The sequence below is a fragment of the Salvelinus namaycush genome, chromosome 32 (genome assembly GCF_016432855.1).
Source record: "Salvelinus namaycush isolate Seneca chromosome 32, SaNama_1.0, whole genome shotgun sequence".
Classification (NCBI taxonomy): Eukaryota; Metazoa; Chordata; class Actinopteri; order Salmoniformes; family Salmonidae; genus Salvelinus; species Salvelinus namaycush.
Genome location: NC_052338.1, coordinates 22,575,347 through 22,589,738, shown reverse-complemented (window position 1 = coordinate 22,589,738; position 14,392 = coordinate 22,575,347). Strand labels below are relative to the sequence as shown.

Genomic DNA, 14,392 nt, shown 5'->3' with positions numbered 1-14,392 from the left:
GCTTCTTCGCTCTCTTTCTTCCTCTCCTGCTCTCTCTCTCTCTCTCTGAGTGCTGGGTGTGTTGTGTTGTGGAGGGGCCTGGATAGACTATAAGAGCATACTGTTTCTCTTTCTTCCTTTTACTCTCTCTCTCTCTCTCTGAGTTTTGGGTGTGTTTTGTAGGGGCTGGGCTTGAGTGGTAGCATATAAGAGCCTCCAGGCTGTGCCTCGTCTTATCCTCACATTAACATTCCATCCATCTGCAGGATTTGGAGCCGCTCTCTCTCTCTCTCTCTCTCTCTCTCTCTCTCTCTCTCTGTAGAAAGCAGTCATCAGTCTCTCTGTGTGTTCTACCCACCATCCTCTCCACCGGAGAAGAGCCCTGGACCCCAGGGGCCACACAATGTCAACAGCCCTCCACAGGGGTCCAGGACAGGCCTCTGAGCCACAGAATCAGACCCAGATCAGACCTGTTTGCCAACGTTTGTAACAATGATGAAAAAAAGTACATTAAATCGCTATTGACTGCCTGTCTGTGGCTTGCTTGTTTGATATGCTGTGGAGGCCACAAATAGCTAACTCCCTCCTGAAAAAAGAACATGCAATTGCTAGACAACCTGTTTGTGTCCTGCTTATGTTTGCTTTGGCCTAATGTTAAGGAGTGACAGCACTGACAATGGAGGAACTGAGCACTGAGCAGCAGCTGAAAAGTAGTAGGCTAGTGGATCCTGCATGCGCAGAAATCTCTTCTTTTTTTTTGCAACAGTAAGTCGTCTTCCAGAAAATCCGGAACCGCAGCCACTCCGTTAAGGACATGGGGTGCCATTTGGAATGAAGCCGTAGAGATGGCTTACTAATCAGACAAGGACAAACAACTCATGTTAGCCTGTTTGAATGGCTGCTTTAGTTAAATGAAGTACATGGACATGTATAGAAACAGATGACACACAGTATATCATACACAACAGGTCGTGCTTCATGGTGATTTGCATTTGGGTGAACTGATGTGTCCTTGGATTGAGATGTCCAAAACGTCTGGACCAGTACTTAAAATCCACTGATGCCATTGAAATACTGATCATCTGATATCAATTATTAATCCTGTTAATAATTTATGATCCATGAATAAGACCAAAATGTATTTCATCTGCCCACTTTCAGTCTTTCTCTATAATGACATCACTTGGGAACCACCACTGGTGGCAAGAGTTAAAATATCTTTCCCATGACAAAGAAAATAAGTGACATATTCTTTAATTACAGTCAACAGTGAGAAGCACTGAGATATCCATGGTGTGACTGGCTTTCAAGCCAAACACTTTAACATGCTCTTAGAGCCTTCCCTTCTCTCCTGTCTGTTTCTCGTGTGCCTTGGGTTATGTTACACTAGGTTTGATGTTTTCACTCTAGGCTTTCACAGCCTTATCCAGTCTGGAGGGACTCACAGTTAGGGAGAGAGGGAGGGGGAGAGAGCGAGAGAGACAGAGAGACAGAGAGACAGAGAGAGAGATCTGATGTAAGAAAAGAAAGAGACATGGTGTTTGTCCACTGAGAGCTTAGGTCAGCTCACTGAATGCCTTCAGGAGCCACTGGAAAAAGAAAACTGAGCAATGGAAAGAATTCACTCAAAATCTGCTGAATCAGAATTTAAATCCCAAATTCTGCTCTGTGCAGAATCATCCAAGCCCAAGCCAAACAAGATATTATAACAAAAATGTGAATTCTCCATAAACCAGCTTGGAGCTGCAAGAGCGCTCATCACTCATGGTTCTTTAAATGGACTGACAGTCAGATGGCAATCAGATTAGTTGGATTGCCATCAGTCTCCAGTTTTGCTGCTATATTACAGCCTGGTTTAGTGATTGCAATTGGTCCTCTCCACCACTCTTGAGCTCGAGCTAATACAGTAATAGCACTGTGTTGGTAAGGGTTGAAGGTTCTCTTAACTTTATGAATACTTTGTTATTATTACATTATAATGAGTCTTTATACAACCAGTTTTCACATTATTTACAAGAATTCATGAGTGGGCCATGAGAGGTCAAAAAGACAGATAGTTTACTCACATTATATATGACATCTTTCCTTACTTCATGTAGTTAATAATATAAAAACAGCCCACACGCCATTGCACTACAAACTCCTGTTCTTAGTTGTGCGGTGAGGAGGAGATGTCGTATTGGAAAGGCCAATTAATAAACCTGGTCCAAAGTGGAAAGAGAGAGAGTGGGTCAACAAGATTAAGTTCCCCATTTCAGTTTCAAGTGGAGAACTCTTCTGGTGAGCGAACAGCTCGCCTCACGGGGGAGTTACAGCTAGAAATAACCCAGTAGAGATGGATGGATGGAGGAAGGGTGGGAGGAAGCATCCTTTTACCCTGTACAACACAGATGTATGGCCTAACACTAAGCAATAAACTAAGCGAGAACCCCACAGAGAGAGGGGAGAGAGAGAGAGGGGAGAGAGAGAGAGGGGAGAGAGAGAGACAGAGAGAAAGAGAGAGAGAGAGAGAGAGAGAGAGAGAGAGAGAGAGAACAAAAGAGAGACAGAGAGATACTGTTTATCACTGCACAATAACGCACTGCTCTGCTATGGGTGGAAAACCTGATGAACATCAGAATAAGTTTCTGAACATATGAGAGAGGATTGAAAGCGGGAAAAAAAGCTCTCAGCCTCCTCGCCATCTCACATCAAAGCAAAGGTCAACTACAGGCACCGAACCAAGTGCCAGAAAGCAGGAGAAGAAGCAGGAGAAACACAACCACCCAAGCCCTCCATCTCTCTCTCTCTCGCTATCTTTCTCTCTCTTAGTGCATGCGGGGAGTGTTTTGTAGTTGAGAGGCCGTGTGGAGGACTCTGCCCTTACTTATTTTCTTGATTATTTCCTTGGTCTTTCCTTTAAATGTTTATTTTCTATGGTGGAGAGTTAAGACACTGTTAGATTAGCAGTACCCACTGACATGCGTAGTTAAATTAAGGTTACACTAAGAGCATAACATTTCTACACCATAATTGTAGTCTAACCAATAGCCAAATGGAGATTCAGTCAAAATAATAATCCAATCGATTTATCAAGACCAGTACCCATGCCTGTCTCAGAGCAGTGCGAAATGGTGCTAAAATAGTTGTAGGCTATTGCTTCAAATCCTATTACTTCTAACTTCAATATGCTCTTTGAATTGTCGTCTTTTGTTGAGTTTTTTTGCGTTTTGTGTAACATATTTTTTTACTTATTGTTTACATAATGTTGCTGCTACCATCTCTTATGACCGAAAATAAGTTCTGGACATCAGAAAAGCAATTACTCACCGGGTGTCACGAATACCACCGAAGGTGGCTCCCCTTCCTGTTCGGGTGGCGCTCGGCGGTCGTCGTCGCCGGTCTACTAGCTGCCACCGATCCCGTTTTCCTTTTCATTTGTTTTTGTCTAATTGTTTTCACCTGTTCCTTGTTGGGGTTTTGGGATGGGTGTTATTTAAGTTCATTTAGCCCGCTGGTGTTTGTGCGGGCTTGTGGTTATTTGACGTTAGTGGTGTTTGTTGACTTTTGAGTTTTTCGCTGTCCGGTATTTTGGTAACAGTGGTTTTGAGTTTGGTGCGCCTGTGTTTTGGGCTTCACCCATGTTTGTACCTGTTACTGTGCTTGAGGACATTAAAGCGTTTTTTCCCATCTACCTTCTGCTCTCTGCGTCTGACTCCACACCCATCACTCTCCCGACGTTACACCGGGGACTGAAATAAACTTTTTCCTTTAATGACAAGAAGGATATCCTGCTTTCACTGGAACAGTCCCAGATCCACGCCTTTTGCGTGAAGAAAAGACGCCGGAAAAGGGGCCGCAGGTCGGACATCCTTCTGAAAATCCGGAAGCGAGCGAGTAAACTCCCACTGCCTTCCATTCTTCTCGCTAACGTGCAATCATTGGACAATAAAATGGATTACCTACAATTTAGATTATCCTACTAACGGGACATCAAAAACTGTAACATCTTATGTTTCACCGAGACGTGGCTGAACGAAGATATGGACAATTTAGAGCTAGCGGGATTTTCCATGCACCGGCAGAACAGAGTGTGTGTCTTCTTGTCAATAACAGCTGGCAATGTCTAATATTAAAGAAGTCTCGAGGTATTGCTCGCCTGATATCTACCAAGAGAGTTCTCATCTGTATTATTCGTAGCCGTCTATTTACCACCACAAAACGAAGCTGGCACTAAGATCTATGAGGCCATAAGCAAAGAAGAAAATGCTCACCCAGAAGCGGCGCTCCTAGTGGCCGGGGACTTTACTGCAGACAAACTTAAATCAGTTATACCAAACAGTTACCAACATGTCACATGTGCAACCAGGGAAAAATAAATCCTAGACCACCTTTACTCCACACACAGAGATGCATACAAAGCTCTCCTACGCCCTTCATTTGGCAAATCTGACCATAATGCTATCCTCCTGATTCCTGCTTACAAGCAAAAACTAAAGAATGAAGTACCAGTGACTCGCTCAATCAGGAAGTGGTCAGATGATGCGGATGCTACACTACAGGACTGTTTTGATAGCATAGACTGGAATATGTTCCGGGATTCATCCAATGGCATTGAGGAATACACCACCTCTGTCATCGGCTTCATCAATAAGTGCATCGATGACGTCGTCCCCACAGTGACTGTACGTACATATCCCAACCAGAAGCCATGGATTACAGGCAACATCCGCATCGAGCTGAAGGCTAGAGCTGCCGCTTTCAAGGAACGGGAGACTAATCCGGACGACTATAAGAAATCCCGCTATGCCCTCAGACGAACCATCAAACAAGCACTTGTCAACACAGGATTAAGATTGAATCCTACTACTCTGTCTCTGACGCTCGTCAGATGTGGCAGTGCTAGAAAACTATTACGGACTACAAAGGGAAACCCAGACGTGAGCTGCCCAGTGATGCGAGCCTACCAGACGAGGTCAATGCCTTTTATGCTCGCTTCGAGGCAAGCAACACTGAAGCATGCACAAGAGCACCAGCTGTTCTGGATGACTGTGTGATAACGCTCTCGGTAGCCGATGTGAACAAAACCTTTAAACAGGTCAACATTCACAAAACTGCTGGGCCAGACGGATTAGCAGGACGTGTACTCAAAGCATGCACGGACCAACTGTCAAGTGTCTTCACTAACATTTTCAACCTGTCCCTGACCGAGTCCGTAATACCTACATGTTAAGAAAGTGAGCGATTCTAAGCTGAATAGGCCAAAATAATATTTGTAAAGGCCAAAACATTTATTTATGTTTTTAGAGGGAGAGAAATGCTGGGCCAATTGTGCGCCGCCCTATGGGACTCCCAATCACCGTCGGATGTGATACATAATAATACTTTTTGTGGTATTATTTGTTTAGTGTTTCTGGTGGATTAAAATGAAATTGCAACCAATTATGGTCGGTTGTGATATAGCCAACCTAACTTAGAAATGCATTTGATGATAGAATTCTCCCCCCAGCCTCCTTCTAGGCAAGTCTATTGTCCAGCTACCTGCTAATAGCCATAATGGCGATGTACAATGTGACCATGTGTGTTTGAAAGAGTATTTTCCAGTAAGCAACAATTTGTTTATCTTCAACAGACAACTTTGTTCCAATATTTCTGTAATTCAGTGATATTTATTCCCATGGTAATTCATTATGGATCCATAACTAAATAAACATTGGCATTTTGAAAGAATATTTTTATCATTATTTTATTACCGAAAGCATAAAGATGTCATTATCAGTTACATTGTTTTAGTTTGAATGTGCAGGCTGGCACTAAGAACAGCGGGAACGTTTCCCTAGTCAGCTTCATTATTAGTGCAATGCCCCTTAACTTCTTATGGCTGCAGGGGCAGTATTGCCATAGTTGCTAATATATGCATATTACTATTAGTATTGGATAGAAAACACTCTGAAGTTTCTAAAACTGTTTGAATTATGTCTGTGAGTATAACAGAACTCATATGGCAGGCAAAAACCTGAGAAAAAAACAAAACGGGAAGTGGGAATTCTGAGGCTGGTCGATTTTCAACCAAGATCCTATTGAAATCACAGCAAGATATGGATGAGTTTGCACTTCCTACGGCTTCCACTAGATGTCAACAGTCTGTAGAACCTTGTCTGGTGCCTCTACTGTGAAGGGGGGCCGAATGAGAAAGGAATTAGTCAGGTCTGCCATGACCTGACCATGCTTTGACCATGCGAGGGAGCTCTGTTCCATCGCTCATCTGAGGTCAATGTAATTCTCCGGTTGGAACGTTATTCAAGATTTATGTTTAAAACATTCTAAAGATTGATTCAATACATCGTTTGACATGTTTCTACGGACTGTTACGGAACTTTTGGACATTTCATCAGCTTTTAGTGAAGCGCTTTGTGAGTTTTGATTTGTTTACCAAACACGCTAACGAAAATAGCTATTTGGACACAAATGATGGACATTACTGAACCAAACGATTTCTTGTGGAAGTGGGAGTCCTGGTAGTGCATTCCGACGAAGATCAGCAAAGGTAAGTGAAGATTTATAATGCTTTTTATGAGTTTTGTTGACTGCACAATTTGGCGGGTAACTGTATGGCTTGCTTTTGTGGCTGAACGCTGTTTTCAGATTATTGAATATTGTGTTTTGCCGTAAAGCTTTTTGCAATCTGACAAAGCGGTTGCATTAAGAACAAGTGTATCTTTAAATCTATGTAAAACATGTAACTTTCATCAAAGTTTATGATGAGTATTTTTGTTATTTGACGTGGCTCTCTGCAATTTCTCCGGATATTTTGGAGGCATTTCTGAACATGGCACCAATGTAAACTGAGGTTTTTGGATATAAATATGAACTTAATCGAACAAGACATATATGTATTGTGTAACATGAAGTCCTATGAGTGTCATCTGATGAAGATCATCAAAGGTTAGTGATTAATTTTATCTCTATTTGTGCTTTTTGTTACTCCTCTCTTTGGCTGGAAAAATGGCTGAATTTTTCTGTGAGTTGGTGGTGACCTAACATAATCGTTTGTGGTGCTTTCGCTGAAAAGCCTATTTGAAATTGGACACTTTGGTGGGATTAACAACAAGATTACCTTTAAAATGGAATAAGATACATGTGTGTTTGAGGAGTTGTAATTATGAGATTTCTGTTGTTTGAATTTTGCGCCCTGCACGTTCACTGGCTGTTGTCATATCATCCCGTTAACGGGATTGCTGCCATAAGAAGTTTTAAAGTGCTGCTCTGTGCTACCCAGTGTGGCGGGGTGGGGTGGATACAGCTGGAGAACTGCAAGACAATCCCACTGTGCTCCACTCGGGAGCCATGACCAATATGACCAATATATATTGTCCTGCTAATAACAGGGTTAATAATATATCTCTGAGAATATCCAAGGTTATTTTATATAATTCTAAATGAATAACAAAAATAATAATAATAATCACTTTTTTTTTTAAATAATACAATTTTGGAGATGAATTCCTTTTCAAATAACATAAAATGAGCGAGAAAAAGGCCATTCTTGAACATGGGGTGAGACGTTGTTACTAATTTGTAAATAAAGCCAGTTTGTTATTTGGAATAATTTATTTATGTTTTTAGAGGGAGAGAAACCAAAAAGCTACAGTCATTTCATGGGTCTCACATTCGAGGCCGGCACAGACATTGAACCAGCATCTGTAGCAACACAGCGTCTTAGACCGTTACGCCACTCAGGCGCTGTACAACATGACCGGTCGGGAGTGGACTACAGTACTCCAGTAAGAGCAAAATAATCCTAACAAAATAAAATAATAAAAACCTTAGTGTAACAACAGTTTTAGAAAGTAATACTGAAGTCGTGCACAATTATCAGTTTCTATTTAGGTTTATGTCACCCATTCAATGTCAGTTAGAGACACAGTAGGACCCAAAAGCATAATCAGTGCTCTAAATCCCCTCACGCTGGTCTGGAGCAATGAAGTAGTGATGCAGGGTACTGTACTAAACCATAAATTACCTCTAAGTCTCGCAGCATAATTGCAAAACTTTTAGTGGAGCAACCACTGTAGATGGTGGTGTAGATGAGGCTGGGTCTAGTCATGCTATAGATGGTGGTGTAGCTGAGGCTGGGTCTAGTCATGCTATAGATGGTGGTGTAGATAAGGCTGGGCCTAGAAAGGAGAGAGATGCTGGTGTAAATGAGGCTGGGTCTAGTCATGTTATGGATGGTGCTGTACCTGAGACTGGGTCTATTCATGTCATGGATGGCGGTGTAGATGAGGCTGGGCCTAGTCAGGTTAATCTGGAAGGGCAAGCGACTAGGGGCCGGTGGAAGAGAGTGTCAAGCGGAAGAGGAAAAAGGGGGAGAAGAAAGGAGGTGAGAGGGGAGAGGCTGGTGTGGTCAAAGGCACCTTTGCCTGGTGCTGGGGGAGAGGCCCCGACTAGAGAGAAAGGGCAGGCGGTCAGGATGGGAGATGAAGATGACGATGCGGAGGCTTTCTTTTCAGACTCCTCTTCAATGGGTCCAGAGCTGACAGCCAGTCAGGCAAAGGGGTCAAAGTACATGGTGAGGGAACTGTCAAGGTTCCTTAATGAGACTAAAGGGGAAAAAAACTTTTGCGATCCAGGAAAGTTTATAAGATGTGTACAACACGCTATGAAAAATGAGGGGCATGGTGTACTCTCACAAAGGAAACGTTTTAGGTTGAGGAAGTAGTCACAGACATGCATAATGGTCTATCTTCAGATGCTGTTTAGATTAATATTTTTATTTTCTGGCACTGGGTCTTTTTGAGCTTTGCTATTGGTCTATTTCTTTGCTTGCTTTTCTCCCACTTCTTATGGAGGCTCTTCGGGTAGGCTCGCTTAATATAAATGGCGCCAGAGATGCGGAGACGCATAGTGATGTGGTGAATGAAGTTGATTGGGTCCTCTGGTGGAAAGGCGCAAGTGTGCTGAGCCATGGAACAAATGTTAGTGCAGGGGTGGCAGTCCTTCTTGCACTGGGTCTGGCCTTAAAATTGTTATCCTCAAGGGAGGTGTGTAGGGGTAGACTGCTTGTAGTGAAAGCAGAAATTTACAACAGGGGTTTTGTCATTATAAATGTGTATGCGCCTAACACATGGAGAGAGAGGGGGCGTCTGTTTGGATGTCTTAGACAGGAACTCTGGTGGTAGGTAGGGACTGGAACTGTACAATAGATTTTACAAAAGATAGAAATGGAGAGGACATCATTAAGCAGTTTGACCTAGTGGATGTTTGGAGACCTAGACATCCCAACACAAGAGAGTATACATGGGTCTTTTGGGTTAGGGTGAGTGCAGCCCAACTAGGATCTGTTTTACATGTCCAGGAATCAGAGCAATAGGCTGTGGGCGCTACCATTCTCCAGGTGGGTTTTTCGGATCACCACATAACCATGGTTTAATGTAAAGCTCTTACAAGATACACTTTTTGCTCAGGTTTCCAGACTTTTTGGGAAAGGTGGGAGCTGCAAAGAGAGGAGTATTACATTTACATTTAAGTCATTTAGCAGACGCTCTTATCCAGAGCGACTTACAAGTACATACATTCATACTTTTTTTGTACTGGCCCCGCGTGGGAATCGAACCCACAACCTTGGCGTTGCAAGCGCCATGCTCTACCAACTGAGCTACACGGGACCCCATGAGTATGAGTCTCTGAGTCACATGGTGGGATGTGGGAAAAGTTCAAATTCGGCTTTTCAGTCAACAGTAAACAGCTCACTCATCCTTAGAGGCTAGGAACGTATTGGGGGAACTCGAGCGTAATATCAGTGAAGTGGAGGTAAATTCTTATTTAGAATTACGGCCTACCAGGGAACAGTGGGTTAACTGCCTTGTTCAGGGGCAGAACAACAGATTTTTACCTTGTCAGCTCGGGGATTCGATCCAGAACTTGTAAGAGCTAGGTTCTTCATGCTCAATGAGATGGATGCTCCAAGCTACTTCTTTGGTTTGGAAAGACAGACCGGTGAAGCCAAGGGTATGCATTGTCTGCGGCTGTCGGATGAGTGGGTGACCTCTGTGGTGGGGGAGATGCAGGAGCGGACTGTGGAGTTTTAGGACTGTGCGATCCTATGTGTGCTCAGGTTTTGTTTGCAGAACTCCCTAAAAGCTCTCTCTGGCACAGAAGGATGAAATGGACATTCCCCTTTTGTCCCATGAACTGGCAGAGGCCGTAACCCAGATGTCCCCCGACCGTGAACTGGGGGTCGATGGACTCCCAGTGGAGTTTTATAAAAAATTCTGGGGAATAATTCGACTGGACTTCTTTTGCATGTTGCGTGAGCGCGACGGGGTAGGAGAGTTGCCGATGAGCTGCCGTCAGGCGGCTCTGACTCTCCTGCCCAAAAAAGAGGACTTTTGTGAACTTAAGAACTGGAGGCCTGTGGCATTGCTCTGTGCGGGCTACAATATATTTGCCAATGTCCTTGATAACAGACTGAAGTCCCATCTGGACTCTATATTACGCAAGGACTAGACATATTGTGTACCGGGATGCTCAATCACGGACAGTTTGTTCTTAATCAGGGATATGTTGGACATGTCGAGAGATTCTAATGTGAACTTTGGACTGGTCTCTTTAGACCAAGAGAAGACTTTTGATAGAGTGGACCATAAGTATCTGTTTAATGTGATGTCTGTGCTTGAGGAAAGGTTTTTGGCTTGTGTGAAGATGTATGCTGGACGTCATGTATGGTCAAGATGGGAGGGGGGCGCAATAGGCCAGTCTGAGTGAGGTAGGGCATTAGACAAGGATGCCCTATATCGGGGCAGTTATATACACTAGCCATTAAGCCTTTTTTGGGCCTCCTACGCAAGAGACTACAGGGAGTGTGCTGGACAGGCATGGGTGTGTTGACAGGCATAGCAGTGTCGGTATATGCAGATGACGTTTCTGTGATGGACAGGGATGGGCAGGACATGCAGGCACTAGAGACTAGTCTGAAGGTGTACGAGGGAGCTTTGTCAGCGAAGGTGAACTGGGGCAAGAGCAAAACTCTGTTATGTGGGGCCTTGAGGGATTTGCAGTGGGGTTGTGAAGGGCTTAACATGTTGGGGGTGTACCTGGACTTGGAGAGGTGGGTCACAAAGAACTGGGTGGGGCTTTCACAGGCAGTGGTGTCAAGATTGGCCAGGTGGAGGTGGCTCCTGTCCCAAGTGTCATATAGAGGGAGGGCGCTGATAATCAACAACCTGGCGGTATCCTCCTTGTGGCAGAAACTGGTTGTCCTCAACCTGGTGGATTTTTTCTGGTCACCGGCTGAGGGCGGCAGTGTTGTACATGTCCGTCCACGAAGAAGGACAGGGCCTGGTGGAACTGGAAAGCAGGGTGGCTGCATTCCGACTAAAGGCGGCGCAGAGACTGCTGTACCATACTGATGTCGACTGGAGGAAACCTGCATGCATGCAGCTGCCAAAGGGGGAGGGGTCACCAATGTTTCCGCCACTGCAGGTGACGGCAGAGACTGGGCACTGGCAAGGGGGTATGTAGGACTTGTTGGACTTTAACACTCTGAGCCTAGGGTAGTTTGAGTGTGTGGGAGCAGTGGTGTAAAGTACTTAAGTAAAAATACTTGAAAGTACTACTTAATTCGTTTTTTGGGTTATCTGTACTTTACTTACTATTTATATTTTTGACTACTTTTACTTTTTTAAATTTTACTTCACTGCAATCCTAAAGAAAATTATATACATTTTACTCTACATTTTCCCTGGCACCCAAAAGTACTCGTCACATTTTGAATGCTTAGCAGGACGGGAAAATTATCAAATTCACACACTTATCAAGAGAACTTCCCTGGTCATCCCTACTGCCTCTGATCTGACGGACTCACTAAACAAATGCTTCATTTGTAAATGATGTCTGAGTGTTGGAACGTGCCCCTGGCTATCAGTAAATTAAAATAAACAAGAAAATTATGCTGTCTGGTTTGCTTAATATAAGGAATTTGAAATTATTTACACTTCTACTTTGATACTTAAGTATATTTCAAACCAAATACTTATAGACTTTAAATCAAGTAGTATTTTACTGGGTGACTTTCACTTTTACTTGAGTCATTTTATATTAAGGTATCTTTAAGGTATCTTTAAGGTATCTCAAGTATGAGAATTGACAATTTTTTCCACCACTGGGTGGGAAGTAAAATCCTTTACAACTTCTGCATTAAGGTGAGGAACATTAGGAGCCTAACAGGAGTGAAGGCACATCAGTGGCAGGGGGTATGTGGGGCAGAGAGTATTGTGGGTTTTAGATAAGAGGGGGCTCTACAAACCCCCAGTACCAAAGAGGTCAGGGGACCTCCAGTGGAGGGTTCTACATGGAGCCCTGGCCACTAATAGCTTGTTGGTAAGGGGTGACACGGGAGTCGGACAGGGGTGTCCTTTCTTTGTCATGAGTGAAACTGTGCATCATGTGTTTTCTGTGTGCGCCAGGTTAATGCCATTAATGTCTTTGTTGGAATGTCTGTTTGAGCGGTTGGGGGTGGAGTTTAATGCTGGGATGTTTATAATAGGGTACAGGTATTCGAATAAGGAAAAGGCCAAATGTGTGTTGTTGAATTTTGAATTTTTGAAAAAGTGTGGAGATGTTGAAAGAGATATGGTGTGTCGGGGAGGCCATCTGTATAGCTGGAGAAGATGGGTTAGATATACGGTTTTAGAAGTGATGAGGAATATTCTCTCTCTCAATAAAAAATGTACAGTTAACATTACACTCACAAAAGTTCCAAAAGAATAAAGACATTTCAAATGTCATATTATGTCTATATACAGTGTTGTAACAATGTGCAAATAGTTAAAGTACAAAAAGGAAAATAAATGGCCTTTGGTGCACGAAGAGTCAACAATGGCATCCCACAATAGTGGTGTGGTAAAAGTGCAATAGTTTAATGGCATGGGTTAATGTTTCTCTCTTTTCACCAACATGCACATCAGATCCATAATGCAACAACTAGACAGCTCAGTCAATATAATTACATTTCTGCATTATTTCAGACTTTTTTCTTCTCCAAACCCACGTGCTCTGACAGCGGATGTTTGAAAGTATTGAAATGTGCAAATATGTCCGTTTGCCACTTTGGGTTGGTATTAAGGGGCGGCAGGTAGCATAGCAGTTAAGAGCATTGGGCCATTAAACGAAAGGTCACTATTTCTACTCTCCGAGCTGGCAAGTTAATCGCCAACAACAACTGCTCCACGGGTTCCGATAATGTGGACGTCGATTAAGGTAGCACACATCACCTCTCTGATTCAGAGGGTTTGGGTTAAAAGCGGGAAACATATTTTGGTTGAATGCCCTCAGTTGTGCTACTGACTAGGTTTTCCCTTTCCCCTATTAGCCTTAAATGGGCTGGAGATGATGGCAGACAGCCCATCAGTAAAAAAAAAACATAATGATGAAATGATCCCCTTGGTAACAGCAGTAGGAATCATGTGGTGGAAGTGTGTGCTTTCGTGCGTGTATGTTTTGTGTGTGTGTTCTGCTGCCTGGCATTGCAGTCGTCTACTGTTGGTGGGACTGTAAATGTCAATGTAGTATATTATATATGATTATATTTGATGCTAATTGCGAATAATGCATCCCCCAGGTTGTTTAGTAACAGCTTTAATCCAAATCAATTGCCTTTTAATACCAGAATAACCTGAATGAGTGAGAGAAAAAGGTGATAGACCAAAAAAGGACAACAAACATTATGAAACAAAGAATAAAGAAAAATGTCTGCAGGTGATTTATAGGACTATACAAACATAATCTGAATATAGGAGGCTAAAACAATATTGGACAGTCAAGCCAGTGTATTGAAAATTCAACATTCCAACTCTTTTCTACAATTAAAGGGATAGTTCACACAAATGTGAGCGGAATGGCGTGGTAGGAGAAGAGGAAGATCTCTCCATTGATTTTACATGGTGTGCCTGAGGCCAGAGAGAGAGTGAGAGAAAGAGAGAGAGAGGGGGGGCAGAAATGGGTGATAGAGAAAGAGAGTGATGGGAGAGAGAGAGAGAAGGGGAGAGAAGCACTTTCACTCTCTGCTCTCTCTCCTTCTACATTAATCATCTGCTAGACCAAACTTGTCATTGTCTGAAATATTGCTGCTGTCATTCTTTGTGACAGAATAATGAAACATAAAAAAATTGCTGCAGAACAGTGCATTCTTTAACATTGGTGGCTCTGGGTTCGGGGGAAATGAATGAATGGGTGAGTGGTAGAGATGGGCATTTGACCTTTTTGGACTGTTCGAGTACTTGCATGATTTCTTTTTGAGTACTCGAGTACCACCCCCGCCAAAAAGAAGAAGCTATTTTTAGAACAGAAGACCAGCACTAAAAAAAAAGTGAATTTATCTACATGCCAACAGTGCGCAACAATGCCTCATTTATCATAACCATTACAGATAACA

The 14,392-nt window shown here is 43.1% G+C and overlaps 1 protein-coding gene and 1 non-coding gene across 2 annotated transcripts in view; both read right to left on the bottom strand.

Annotated features, from left to right (window-relative positions):
- LOC120027058 (CUB and sushi domain-containing protein 3-like) overlaps nucleotides 1-14,392 on the bottom strand; it is a 704,521-nt gene that overhangs the window by 181,724 nt on the left and 508,405 nt on the right. The window lies entirely within an intron of this gene.
- On the bottom strand, nucleotides 9,553-9,628 carry trnaa-ugc. The gene has a single exon. It is a non-coding gene; the product is annotated as a tRNA-Ala (tRNA).